General features: G+C 38.6%; 1 long non-coding RNA gene across 2 annotated transcripts in view; it reads left to right on the top strand.

Annotated features, from left to right (window-relative positions):
* The first annotated feature begins 3,180 nt into the window (after positions 1-3,180).
* The window catches only part of LOC136856092 (uncharacterized), a 17,911-nt gene continuing 7,379 nt past the window's right edge, over positions 3,181-13,712 (top strand). The window contains exon 1 of one of the 2 annotated variants that reach the window (XR_010858231.1): positions 3,181-3,286. This is a non-coding gene — a long non-coding RNA (uncharacterized lncRNA). The remainder of the gene's footprint in view (positions 3,287-13,712) is intronic. The other variant, XR_010858230.1, reaches the window with a different exon arrangement.

Here is a 13,712-nt window from a genome sequence, read left to right as displayed (position 1 = left end):
GACTACATAGTAAAGGAAAGTAAGTTCCCTAGTCAACTCTGAGAAACTTCAGAATGCAGTTTTTTTTTCAAATTTCATATTAAAATACAGTTTTTGAATTTTCGCTCTTATCATCACCTAACTGAAAAGCAAATTTATAGGAGACGATTTGACAAACATTATTGTGAACTAAACTTTGGTAAAAACTGAATTGACCAGCATTGAGTAACGAAAGTAACCGACCTCTGCGTTAAAACTTAACAACAGTAATACTAGGACTGCTATTTGGCAACTGTGAAGCTTTTCAGACCCTTTCTCTGTTTTTCTAGGTTTCCTGTAACCTTCTTGGGAGGGTTGAATATGGCCTCTCCAAGCAACCGAACTCCAGTTTGCAGTGTATTGTATGTTATTACAAGCTGAGAGCTTTCACATACTCACTGGGCAACCTCAGGCACAGCTTAAGAGAGAAGCCCCTAACCTGAAGAACTACACGGGACGAATATAACGGTTACATAGACGACCAATTACAGAAATGGTTTGATATGATGAACAGAGCAAAATGAATCTATACCCGAGCAACTATCCACCAGATTCTAAGAGCACCAGTCGCCAGTGGTCTCCTGAGGCAACTTCAGTGGCTATTCGAGAGCCTTGAAGCCAATGCAAGAACAGGGTGGACTCTGGAGTCCCTTCAGACAGCAAGAGAAATACATCAACATACAGCAAAGGAATCTAAAATCGTTCATGATAGACACTAGGGGAGGATTGTCAAGATGATCATACACATATTCACTCATCCCAATAAAAAGAGCAAGCAAAAGTTGGGTTTAAAAACTGCCAGGGAATCCAGGGAAAGAGTCCCCACGTTCAGTCCAGCAGATGTAGTTGTGTAAGGCAGAGTGATCACCTTCAGGTACAGCATCAGAGTCGTACGAGTCACATTCACAAGGACAGGGCTTAGACAACACATGTTAAGCACCCTGAAACAAGCAGAAACCCCTCCAAAAGGATAAAAACATTTAGAGCTGTCAGGACAGACATGTACTTGCTGCTATATAAGATGCAGGTGAGGCCACAGCTGGAATAGCCCAAGGCAATTCCAGTCTCTGTCTGGAAAACCACCAAGACCAGAATGAAGTGTCACTGCCAAACAACATCTGATTAACTCCAAGATCCACAGGTCAGTCAGCAGGACGTGGGACAGATTTGCATCACGGAAAGAAGCAGAGAACTTTCCAACGAGGGGAGAAGAGACTTCCAAAAACTGGCCCAGGTTAGCCCCTACAATTGGCAACTGGTCCTGCAGAAACTTTCTACAGGCAGCAAAGAAGATAGAAAAGAAAAAAAAACCAAATTGGACATCATCGAAGGGGAAGTAAGTTTATGGAAGAAGTAAATACAGTCTGATGTATCCCAATCAAACAAACAAACATTAAGCATCAAATCTTGTGCCATAAACACACCCAGTCGATCATATAGTCACAATCATCAAAACAAGAAGCTTGTAGCATTAAGAAGACCAGGTAGCCAACCGCCCATAATGCCTAATGCTCCCTTTCCTCCATCTCTCCCCTTAAATGCTATAGCAAGGAGGACTGCCCACCTCTATCAACCTCCAACTTCCTTCTATTTCACCTCTCATACCTTGTATACCTGTCCCAAAGTTCTTCTCTTTTTCTGTATCCCCAGAACCAACAGCTTAAGTTTGTCCTGAAGATGGCCTGTGAGTAGATGAAAGCGCAGCTTTGGACATGTACAGTCCACTACAAACTAAAGTTACTGTTTACCAATCACCTGTAAAGACTTAATACCCTAAAGTTACTGTTTAACAATCACCTGTAAAGTATTAATACCCCTTGAAGAGGACATAATTACCCAAGCTCCCCACGGCGGGGAAGAGGAAATTTAGATAAATAAATAAAGCTTTTGAAAAGCTCAACTGAGGCAAAGTAACATTCCTGTACAGCAGCCTTCCAAAAATAAGGGTTACTTTTTGTCTAATAATAATGATGATGATAAAAATAATAATAATAATGTCCTATTAGGTTGATATTTTCCAGATGAATTAAAAAACCAAGGAATTACCTCAATCAAATATTGCAAAAAATTTTATTGTGCAAAATTAATTACGATTAATGTATACAAAAGACACTGTATCATCTAATATTCCCAGACCTTCCAGCGTGGCTTTAGTTAAACATATATGTATGTATATATATATATATATATATATATATATATATATATATATATATATATATATATATATATATGTATATATATATACAGTATATATATATATATATATATATATATATATATGTATGTATGTATGTATGTATGTATGTATACATACATGTATATATGTATGTATGTATAGATAACAAACATGCATTGTATACATTTGTGTGTGTTACTGGTCATTGATGTTTATAGAGTATTATATATGTACAATTTATGTCTTTTACAGATTCTCTCGTAAGATTAATCGTGACCACTAAACTGTTCTCATCAATAAAGTGTCTCAGATGCGTGTTTACCTCGCCTTTCATTGGGTCTGGTCAGTAGTTAGATGGGTTACCACCGGCGAGAGCCACTAAATGCCGTTGGTATAGATACCTGGAAGTTAATGAACTGCTGCGGGTCAAAACCAGAAAATAAACAGATTTTAAGCTGTAGATTCAAAATGTTGAACTTTTACAGATATTTTCTAATATTTTTTCTATTTTAAATTATTTTAAAATTATTTTTATGTAATTTTGTAGATAAACACGTTCGTAATAAAGAGTAAGGGGCCTGATGTGGACCTGCAAACCTCAAAGCTCTGCCCAACCAACAGAGAAGACACCATAAGTGCAATGCATTTTGTTGAACTACTTATGATAAAAATACAAACATCCCATTAAGCATTTGGTAGTTAGTCGACTTTGGTAGCCTGCAATTAGGATAAGGACATGCAACAGGCTAGCAGCCTCACCCCAGAATACTGGCAGAAAACCTAAAGCGTGTACTGATATAAAAATCATAATTAATTAGACACTTTATAAAAGCTTTTATCACCCTAAGTTTGCCTGAGTGATGGCTAGCTAATAGGTTGGGGATGGGGAGTCTCCCTGCTGTATTGGGGGGAGGGGGGTGGGGTGGTAGGGTATGAGGGGGGAAGTACTCCGTGTCATCACCGTCCCTCCAAACGTTTTCATTCAGTACATCTTCGTGCGTCGTTGAGGAAGGACGTACGTGAAGTTTCTCCGTAGGTGTCGTCTTGTAAGTTTGTTTACATTCTTCGTTCTTCAGTCTATATGAAGAGGTGTTTCCAGTTTATTTGTTTACCTTTGGAATATATTAAATATTTCATTATCGAGCTCGTTAATGGTTTATTGTTTGTTTAGGCATAATATATATTTTGGTTTGTATACTGTGATTCCCCAGAACGTTTTTATTGTGACTTATTATGGCTTGCTCAGTCAAGGCCATCTTCATCAGACAAGTGAAGGATTTGGCCATTTTAATTAATAAATTATTGTTGTTGTTGTTGGAGCTGTGATCTGACCAAGTAACAATTATGGGGTAATGCTACAGAACTCTACACGGAGATATCGTTCATTAATAAAGTGTTTTTGACTGAACAGTGAAAAAAAGGTGAATGCAATGTATTACAGAAGAGACAGTGTGAGAAATTCACCGTCATTTGTTTTTGTGTTGTTCGTCCTCGGAGGTTTGGTAGCCTATATACTAACTTTTATCTAGGATGATCCAATTTAGCTTCGGTGTGACATTCCAAGTCATCTGTGATCTGCAGGACGTTTGAAAACGTTGTTTCATTGGTAATAAGGATGGAATTCCCTTCTGCCATGTTCTGGAGGGTCCTGGTACTTCCGGCCGGAAGTGGTTCCGGCCGTAACATCCAAACTGGCAAACTGTCGAAATGGTTGTATAACTGTATATAATACTTTGGTCCTCTAAAATTCAAATGGTCTTAAGTTGTGACGGCCTAACAGGGTCCCGGCCGAAAATAATACGACCTAATCGTCCCGATCTCCTGTTTGTTACCTAGGTGGCCTAAATTAAGGAAGGAATACCAATAACTTCATAGTACACACACACACGTCACTTTAAAATTGACATTATCAACACACATGTCAGCATTATTGCTCAATTTCCATTTGAGGCCTGAATGACCTCATAGGTCTCAGTGCTTGGCCTTTGGCCCAAATTCTACATTCAGTTCAATTCAGACCTTTATAGCGAATGTTGTCGATGAAATCAGTTATTACAAGAAAGTCTTTATAGTAAAAACATTAAAAGCAGCTTTTTATATGTAAGAGCAGTAAAAATAGATATATAACAGTTAAAAGCCAATTGTGAAGCCGGTTTTACAAATAGGACATTTGTGGTTGGACTTACTGTATGTTCCTTTGAATTCTTAGGTGTGTTTGCACGTATGTAGGCACGTAAGTCCACAATTTAGTTAATATACACCACAAACCATCTCCTAAACAAGCGGTTTCGTACACAGAGTGCTTCGGCGTAGGATTAATATGAATCGTATTCTTATATTTTTCGTCCATTTAAATGGCTGGTAATAATCACGCATGAATTCCGCCCGGCTTTGATTACTAAAATGTGGAACAATTGTATTATAAAGAGATTTAAAATTATATATATAATATATATAGGTCTATGCTCAATTTGTTAGGTAATAATTTCTTCATAATCATCTACATTGTCTTTGTATATAGTTAATGAATTAGATTTTAACCTATCAACTAACATCTGTTAGGCCTAACCACCTCTTCGCTAATGTTGAATACGAATCCAACCCCATATCTCTGCTTTGTCAGACCTAAATCAATGTATCGGTGAACAGCGTCGGTGGTAATTATGCAAATCATAATTGTCAGTCATACTCATTTAAAATCCGGGAAACGAAATCTGTCGGTAATATAGACTTATGTCCCCGCCAATGGCTGATACCATTAGGTCCGTTTTCTCGCTTTCATGCAATGGGATTATCAACCTTGCGTGTTCTGCTTATAATGTGGACGTTATTTTGGGAATCGCTTCGAATTATTATGACTATAATTTGTGGGGTGTTATAATTAGGCGTGCGATTATATCATTGTCATAATGAGAATGGCTATCTTGTTTTTGCAATAGGCCTAACCCTCGGCCCGCTGTGCTATTGTAAAATTAATTTTGAATTGTGTGAGGCAATAAATTATCATTCTCTCTCTCTCTCTCTCTCTCTCTCTCTCTCTCTCTCTCTCTCTCTCTCTCTCTCTCTCTCTCTCTCTCTCTCTCTCGGAAATTCTTGCTGTACTTAAGAACAATTTGAATGTGCTTATAACATGTGATTCGATGTATTCTCGAGACCACCAGTTATTCATATTAAAAATTCTGATTAACGTGGAATCTGAGCCATATGTCACAACCCAATCGAAATTCTAAAAAAAAAAGTAGCAAAGAAAATATTTGGAGAACCTTTTCCGTAGATCGTTCAGGAATTGCTGTTCGTCTTTTCATTTTTAAGAAGTCTTAGACTTATTCTTTTTTTTTTTTTTTTTAGCAATCCATTTCCGTCTAGTAATCAAGGTTCCTCATTGTTCATTCTTTCATGTTTTTTGTGTCTTTTTTTTTTTTTTTTTGGGGTTTAGTGGGAGAAGTCCTCTTTCCGGCTCTCGTAAAATCCGTCAGGTTGGTCTCTCTCTCTCTCTCTCTCTCTCTCTCTCTCTCTCTCTCTCTCTCTCCCCCCCAGCATTCCCTTCTTTTACTTGTTCAATATAGCATATCGTCCTACGATCTGAAAGTTGACTGGTTCTGGTCAGAATTTGGACTGGTGACCATCAGTGAATACCAGACGCTTGTTTTTAGTTCTATCTAGACTTAGAACAACCCAAACCATCCTCTTTTATCAGGACTTGAGACTGGCCCAAGTACCCTCTTTTTATCCATTCAGCCTAGGCTTGGGTCTACCCTCATGGAAGAGAGTAATCAGTGATGGTAACAATGAAGAACCATTGTCACTAAAATTACTATTTCACAAGTTATAATGATACATTTTTTGGTAGCGTCAAGGCTTCATCAACTACTGTCATTGTATGGGGAGCTCTGTTGTAATTAGAACTTTCATAGGTAATCACAAAAGTAAAGTTTCAGGGACTTTATGACCAGAAATTTAAAATAAGGATTGTTTTTTCAGATACCGAATCATTTTTAAATTAAGACCAACATTAAAGTTTTTTCAGTAGGTTTTCCTATTGTGGAATTGGGCCCGAAATGAATTCGCTCAACATAGGACACTAACTGCTCGATCTCACATTATTGTTAACTCCCTATCAACAAAGTAAGGGCGCTATAGTTCTTCCATCTGTTTGTCATTGTACTTGCTATGATTACAGTCCTAGAGTATTTATTTTTCTCACTCCAAAACATTTTTAAATTAGGACCATCTGTAGGGGGAGTGATTTAGGCCTAACTCCTCAGGATGTGTTGTAGTCAGAGTTGAATTGAATTAAATATAGAATTTAGGCCAAAGGCCAAGCACTGGGAGCTATGAGGTCATTCAGCGCTGATACGGAAATTGACAGCAAAAGGTTTGAGAGGTGTAACAGGAGGAAAACCTCAAAGCAGTTGCACTATGAATCAATTGTTAGGAGAGGGTGGGAAGTAAGATGGAAGAAAGAGAATATGAAAGGATGTACAGTAAAAGGAACGAAAGGGGCTGCGGCTAGGGCCCGAAGGCATTCTACAAAGAACCTTAAGTAATGTCTACAGTGCACCGCATGAGGTGCACAGGCGGCACTACCCTCCTACAGCGTTGATTGAGATTTGGCTTCAGACCTAAGCAAAATTTGCAGTATGCTCCTATTTCATCATCCCTTTGGTATAAGTAACATTATGCTTAACTGTTTGAATTATTGCCTATAGCCTTCTGTTTACACAACATTTGGGAGACTTGGATATAGTTAAAGCTGCCTGAAGACTAAATATTGTTTGTAAGGCTCTCTGTATCTCCAGATAATGCTACTCAGATCAAACCTTGCAAGACTTTTGTCATTAGATACATAATTTGAAGTGTTGGTTTTATTTTTCCCCACAATGATAACTATAATTGTGACCATAGGAGATATCCTGTTCAGCTGTCTTCCTTAAGCTTGCATTTGAGTGTTGAACCTCCAGTAGCAACATCATGAGTGCATGTACACCAAGAAAGTGTGTGCCACTTACTTTGCAGGGCATCAGCATCACATTCTGCTCAAGTGCCTTGTTTCATACTTACCGGTATCAGAGCACTTACATTCTTTATACTGTAATCCAGTGGCATGGTCTTCCTGGCATTATTAAAGATCTTGATGCTCATAAATATTTAAAGGCTGCAGTACCACTCAAAAGCAATGCTCTCCATTGCCTTAGTTGTTCTGACCTAAATTGCTTCATATGCATGTATATTTGTTTGTTGATTAATCTCTTATTTTCTCATTTTTCTTCTCACGTACATGTGTTCTCTTATGGAAATTTGCTTTGCAAATTAATGACCTTTAAGTTTCTTCTGTATGACTGTGTGTTCATTTTGAAGTAATCAGTCAGTTGGTGGCAATCAGCTTTACCGGCCTGTTTATGCATTTACAATTCCTTGCCATGAAAACAGCTGAAAGGCAACTCCCCTTCCTCTTGATGTCTTCCACTACTTATAGGTTAACTCAGGCTTGTCCTCAATAATCCTTGCTTTTGAGGAACTGAACTATGATTATGTTCTTGCAGTTGAGAGGATTTGCAAGGCCCTTCTGTTCATTAGTTGAAAGGTCACTCATGAACGGCAGAAACAAGGGACAGGCCACTGTACAGGCACACAATATCCTAGAGAATGAACACATACTTGATCAGCACCCAAGTCCTCTCACCACCCAAGGTAGGACCAGGGAGAACCAAGTAATGGCTACTGATGACTCGGCAGGGGGACCTCTGGGTTCTCCCAAACCCACATCACAAACACACAGGGATAATTAGGATGAGTTTGCCAGTGAAATCTTTAAAGCCATAAGCTAGACTTCAACTCAGAACCATCACACTGTGAAGTCCAGGCAAAACCAACTGAGCTACAAGTACTCTGTTGATAAGATCTCTTTTAGTGGTGAAAGGCAGCCACCACCTAGTTTTATATGGCACCTCCAGACTGCCAGTGGCTTCAAGAATCAGGGCAGCACAAGATTTTGTTTGTTGATCCTAAAAGTGTAACGTAATTGAAGGAATTAGACTAGCCCAGAAACACAGGTACTTGTTATAGGTGTTGTATCTGATGGAGGTACTGTTGGGTAACCCTCCTTGCGCAGCATACTGCCTACTACTAAAATATTCTTTGCAGTGGCCCCACAGCCCCCAGCTGCCGTACTTCTACCTTTTACATTTCATATTTTAATAATTTCTCTGATGTCTTGCTACGTACCTTAAAATATCTGTAAATTTTGCTCCAGTTTTCACTTCTTATTCAAGAATAAATCCCTTGGGTGACCCCTGTGAGACACTAGAATTGTCAACCAGTGGTCTTGCTAAGCTGTTATACAATAACCTTTTATAATACACATTGTGTGTTGATGTTTTCTGTGTGTAACATTTCCAGAACCACTGGCCTCTATGTAAGTGGTCAGAATAAAAGTACATTACATAAGCTTTGAGTGTCCCTAGGTTTGGGATTTTTCATAGTATTTTTACACTAGTATAATGATAGTAATAATTCTTCGGGGAATACACCCTGCTCTGAATTTTAATAGATAAATAAAGCTCAGCGTCAAAATTTGCTTTGTATAATCCAGCAAAAGATAATGCAAGAACTGGTGTAGGAAAAGTCCAGAATGTCTTGCCAAATAAAGTTAAAGGAAGAGAAGCAGAATCAGACTTCAAACTATTGCAGACAACAAAAGAATGAGTCTGGGTCAGTATAGTATAGTCAGTATAGTCTCTTGGTTATCTGTGTGGTTGCACAGCTCATCTCAATGGATTTCCTTCCTAGTAGCTCTACTGCTGTTGTAGAGTCATGGTACAGTATATTTTTAGTCGTAGTACAGTATTTAGTCCTCAAAAGGGTATATTAGGATATAAAAACTTAACAGAAAAGGCTGACAAAGTGCTGAAAGTTTTTTCATGTGTTTTATCATGGTCCACTCTGAGAAGGTTTGGGATTGATTTAGCTTCTTCAGGAAGGACCTGGCTGCATCTGTTGAATACTTATTTTGAACTGATGGCAGAGCAGAGTGGAATCTCTTGTTAGTTCTAGAGTCAACAGAATCTCAAATGCACATTAAGCTTCAAGATGCTGACATTATAGTTCAAAAAACATTAGTACAACCCTGGCTACCACCATGATAAATTTAGTGTTGCACAAGTTATATAGTTACCTACAAGGAATAATATAATACGCTGTTTACTATAAACAGCGCATTATATTATTATATTATATTATTGCCCTTGAATAGGTCAGCTCTAACAGGCTAATTGTCCAGCAGTGGTAGCTCCTCAGGCAAATTCTTCTTTCTTCTCCTATGCACGGCAAAGCAGGAGGCTTGCCTCTGCTTTTACACTAAACTTGCTTGTCACCAAAAGAAATCGAAGTTAAAAAGTAACGTCAATAGGAGGAGGGGGCGCACAAAAATAAAATGACACGTAGGCTCATAGCATACATAGAACAAGCTGAAACTTAGGGTAATGCCCTTGGATGCATGGCAGTGGAGAAAATAATTAAAAGTTAGCATTGTAGCCTGTAAATCATTTCCATGGGTACTACCTATCCTAGCCCTGATGCAAACTTAGATATGATGTTGAGATCAAAGATGTAGATGTATGGCATGCTGAAAAATCTTTCACATGAAGATTTTATCCTAATATGGATGGTGAAGTAAGTACTGCTCAGTGCTACCTAGTGCAGCACAGTATTCATAACCTAAAGTATACACCACATTTCTGACGTATTCAAACTATGTAATTGTGAAAATACCCATCATAGCCTTGCCTAAGATAAAACAAGATGCCATGGAGAGAGATCCTGGGTGGCAACAAAAGTAAGTGGTGTCCTGAGTGTTAACTTCTTTATTTGACCTGTCAGAATGCCTCATTAGGATTTGAAGGATCCCTGGGTTTGGGATCTGTGACAATTAGCCAATATATTTTGGTTATAAGAACCATATGCTAATCACGGGAGGCCGACTGACTTTGCACAAAAGTGACATCACCATGGAAGGCAGCTGTGCAGTCAAGACTGAAAGATCAGTTTGTTTCTCACAACTAATACGGATATCTGGTACAAATACATTTGCATTTATAGACCTTATTCCAGAGTACTCATAAACTTTTTCTAGAGTAACAGGGGTTTTAAATTTAAAACACAACACTTTCACTTAACTTTGGAATCAAGGAAGGGCAGAGAGTTCCTCAAAGGAAGGACACAGAGTTCCTTTGTCTGCTGGCAGAGAACGTTTTCATTTGGCAGGAAACTTAATCCCAACAGTTGTTCCACAATTCATCCCAGGTGTTTGCAATGTAATGATGGGCATTTGCAGCATGAACTTCCCTATGCTGTTCCATTCTCCACAGCCTGTTAAATGCTGTTCCATAATCTGCAGATATACACAATGGTGGGTGGATGGATCTCTCTTGATGTCTACACCTTTCCTGCTTGACATGGTGCATCAGGTACTGGCGAAGTTTCATGCTTTGGCAAACTCCCAGATGACTCCCATGCCTCCTTTCAGACCATAAAAGAGTGGTATCAAGAAGGGGAATCACTTCATCTCCAGTGTAGATTCTTTGAGGGGGCCTTTATGGAGGTCACAGCAGCAACTATCACCACCCCTTGCAGGTCCTCTTCCCCTTACTTTTTATCGAGGAAACTAGGCAAGATTAATTACTTGGTGTATTGGGTGGGGTGCTCCTCTAGTCACAGGCTTAGTTCTGGCTTTAGCTGAAAATTTGTTCTTATTTTTTTTGCAAATAAAAGGCAAAAGGATAGCTCTAGAGATTGACTGGGATATCTTGGACTTGTTTCATCTATTTCACCACTTGATTCCCAGAGCTACAATTAATGCTATTTCTTTGTGACATTTAAAATACCACTGATAGTTATTGGCTGAAATTCTTCACCTCCCACTTGAGAAAATTCATGTTTTACCTTGGGGCACCTGACTGACTCAGTTTAGTGTTCATGCAATGTACTGTGTAGTTAAAACACGGACGTTGTAGTTACTGAGCTCCAAACATTATCACTTAATATGCCATTCTGCTTTATTTTGGCCCTAGTCCTCTTTGCTGTAATTAGATATATTTTGCTACTGAAGAATAGTTCAATATATTTTATTTTTGTGTGTGTGTGTGCGTGCAGCCTGCATGGTCTGTTTTCCCTTGATGACTTCAGGATACGTTTTGCCCTACTTCCCTTTTTTTGTCACATCCTTTTTCCTTTGGTTACTAGAACGATAGCAGGCCCTAATTTCAAAGGACTCCTTTTTCTTGACCAGTCATGTTGTTTGCACTGAACAGCAATAGTGATGAATAGCTTCCATAACTAATACAGTTTTCATAAGTAGTAGACAAGACCTCTCTCAAGCCAAGGTGAATCTGCGCCTTACAAGTCCAAGATTCGTATTCTTAAACTGCTCCACTTTTTCTTAATTCATTCTGTAATCTTTGTGATATCTAAGTTGGTATTAGTCAACATTTTGCTGTTGTAAGGAATTGACAGTGTATTACGTGCAATAACTACAGGATTTACTTTATATATATGGTTGCATCGATATATTTTTTTAATTTTTTTTTTTAAGGTCTCAGTTGGAAGGGACCATGATTAACTTAGTTCTTCTTACTAAGGTAGTAAATTACTAGCCTAAAGTAAACACCATCCTAGAGTAACATATGGGAGCATTAGAACAGGGGCACACATTCAAACAAGAAAGATGACTCTCTAGTCAGGAGAGTCGTTTTATAAGACTTCCAAGAAGAAACCTGCTATGCAGTTTATGACGTCATTCTTTGGACTAAAGGATAAAAATGCTATAAAAATTGGTAGATATAATAGGCTTTGGTTTTTTGGCAGAAGAGGGAGTTTGTTAAAACTAACCCAAAGTGATCGAGATGATTGCATAAGTGTACTTTTTGATCCATGAACTTAACCTCAGTTAATTTGGGCGGTGATGAATAGGCACTGAAACTAACAGTAGCAGCGTAGGAGATAGACAGGAGAGGTTGCAGATGGGAGTATCATGGCAGAGTGATAGGACAAGATTGGAAAGACAGAATGATGACTGCTGTAGAAGAAGGATCCTTCCAGGAACAGGTCTAGTACCAAAGGGGTGTGTCAGTCATCCAGGTAACAACTTGGTAGTTCATCTTACCAAATATTAAAACAGATCCATTCCACACATAGTGATGTCCCAAAAAATCACTGACTGTCTTTGTCCAGGGGACAACTTTGGTCAGTAATTTAATGTACAGGCAGTCGATCATAGAACATGTAAAGAACTGGTGACTTTTCAGGACAAGAAGCCATTCAGTAGATGCACATCTTTGTAGCTCATCAGAGTCGAGTTGTAGGGTCCTGAAGGAGGAACCTTGTCATCAAGTCTCAACCTGACATAAACATTCATTACTTTGGAACTGAAATAGTAAAGGAAGTTATTGTGACAATTTTGTCTCATTGACACAGTTTGTGGCACACCCAAGAAGAAGAGTGGTAGCAAGTACAACAGAGACAAATTTATACCATTATGATCTTAGAACAGTTGCACAGGAGATGACTTCACGAGATCATGAGCCACTCTATTGCTCATCCTCTCCAAAGCATATGGACAGGTAGATGGGGCAACTAAGGGAACATAGCATGAAACAGAACTAATCTCCACGGCACCTACAACATAATCTACAAAGAGGGCACATCTAACTTTAAATTAGTGTGCTTTGATGAAGCTCACATATGAGAAGTTGGTGATGCCACGACATTGTTCATAGAGACACAAGTTTGAATATGCAAAGACAGTACACTTAAGGAGACCAAAAATGGAAGAGACAGTGGGATGTAATCCTGTAGGGTAATTAGTTTTTATATTTAATCTGAAAATATCAGTTGGCAGTGATGAAGACTTGATGACAAGTGAAAAGTGTCCCCACCCCCATTAAAGTGCACACACACTTGTACAAGGTAATTTCTACTAAAATCAAGGTTGGACACAATGCATAGAAAGGAATGAGGCCCTCAAAAACAGTAATTTTTAGGCAAAAGCAGGAGTATGTAGTGGTATGCAGAAAATTCATACTGCGAAAGCAAAATTTGCAGCCCCAAGATCTTTGGAAGTTACTTGGCAAGTCCAAAGGATCCCAATGTTTGAGATTTTATTCTTTCAGTTGTACGATTCTTCCGCAATATCATAGTTTTGAGATGCAGGACAGCTCTTAAAACTTCAACAAAAGCAACCATCTTAAGTGGTGATGCAGTGTTCCAAGTGTCATACTGTGGTAGACAATATTTTTTAGCCTTGTGAAACAAGCCAAGACAAATTTCTTGAAGAAAATCCTTTTTGAAGAAGTCAAAGACCAAGAGAGTCTCATTTGACTACATAATGCTAAAGAAGAAACAGAAGTTGGCCCCAAAGTTCCCTTAAAAAATGACTGCAGACCAGCAACATTTCCTGAGATCCTGCTAGATCTGCAACTACAGATGATATCTTAATGAAGACCAGAGAAGAAAGCATTAA

Source organism: Macrobrachium rosenbergii, chromosome 34 (genome assembly GCF_040412425.1).
Source record: "Macrobrachium rosenbergii isolate ZJJX-2024 chromosome 34, ASM4041242v1, whole genome shotgun sequence".
In the NCBI taxonomy this organism is placed as follows: Eukaryota; Metazoa; Arthropoda; class Malacostraca; order Decapoda; family Palaemonidae; genus Macrobrachium; species Macrobrachium rosenbergii.
This window is presented reverse-complemented; position numbering and strand designations above follow the sequence as displayed.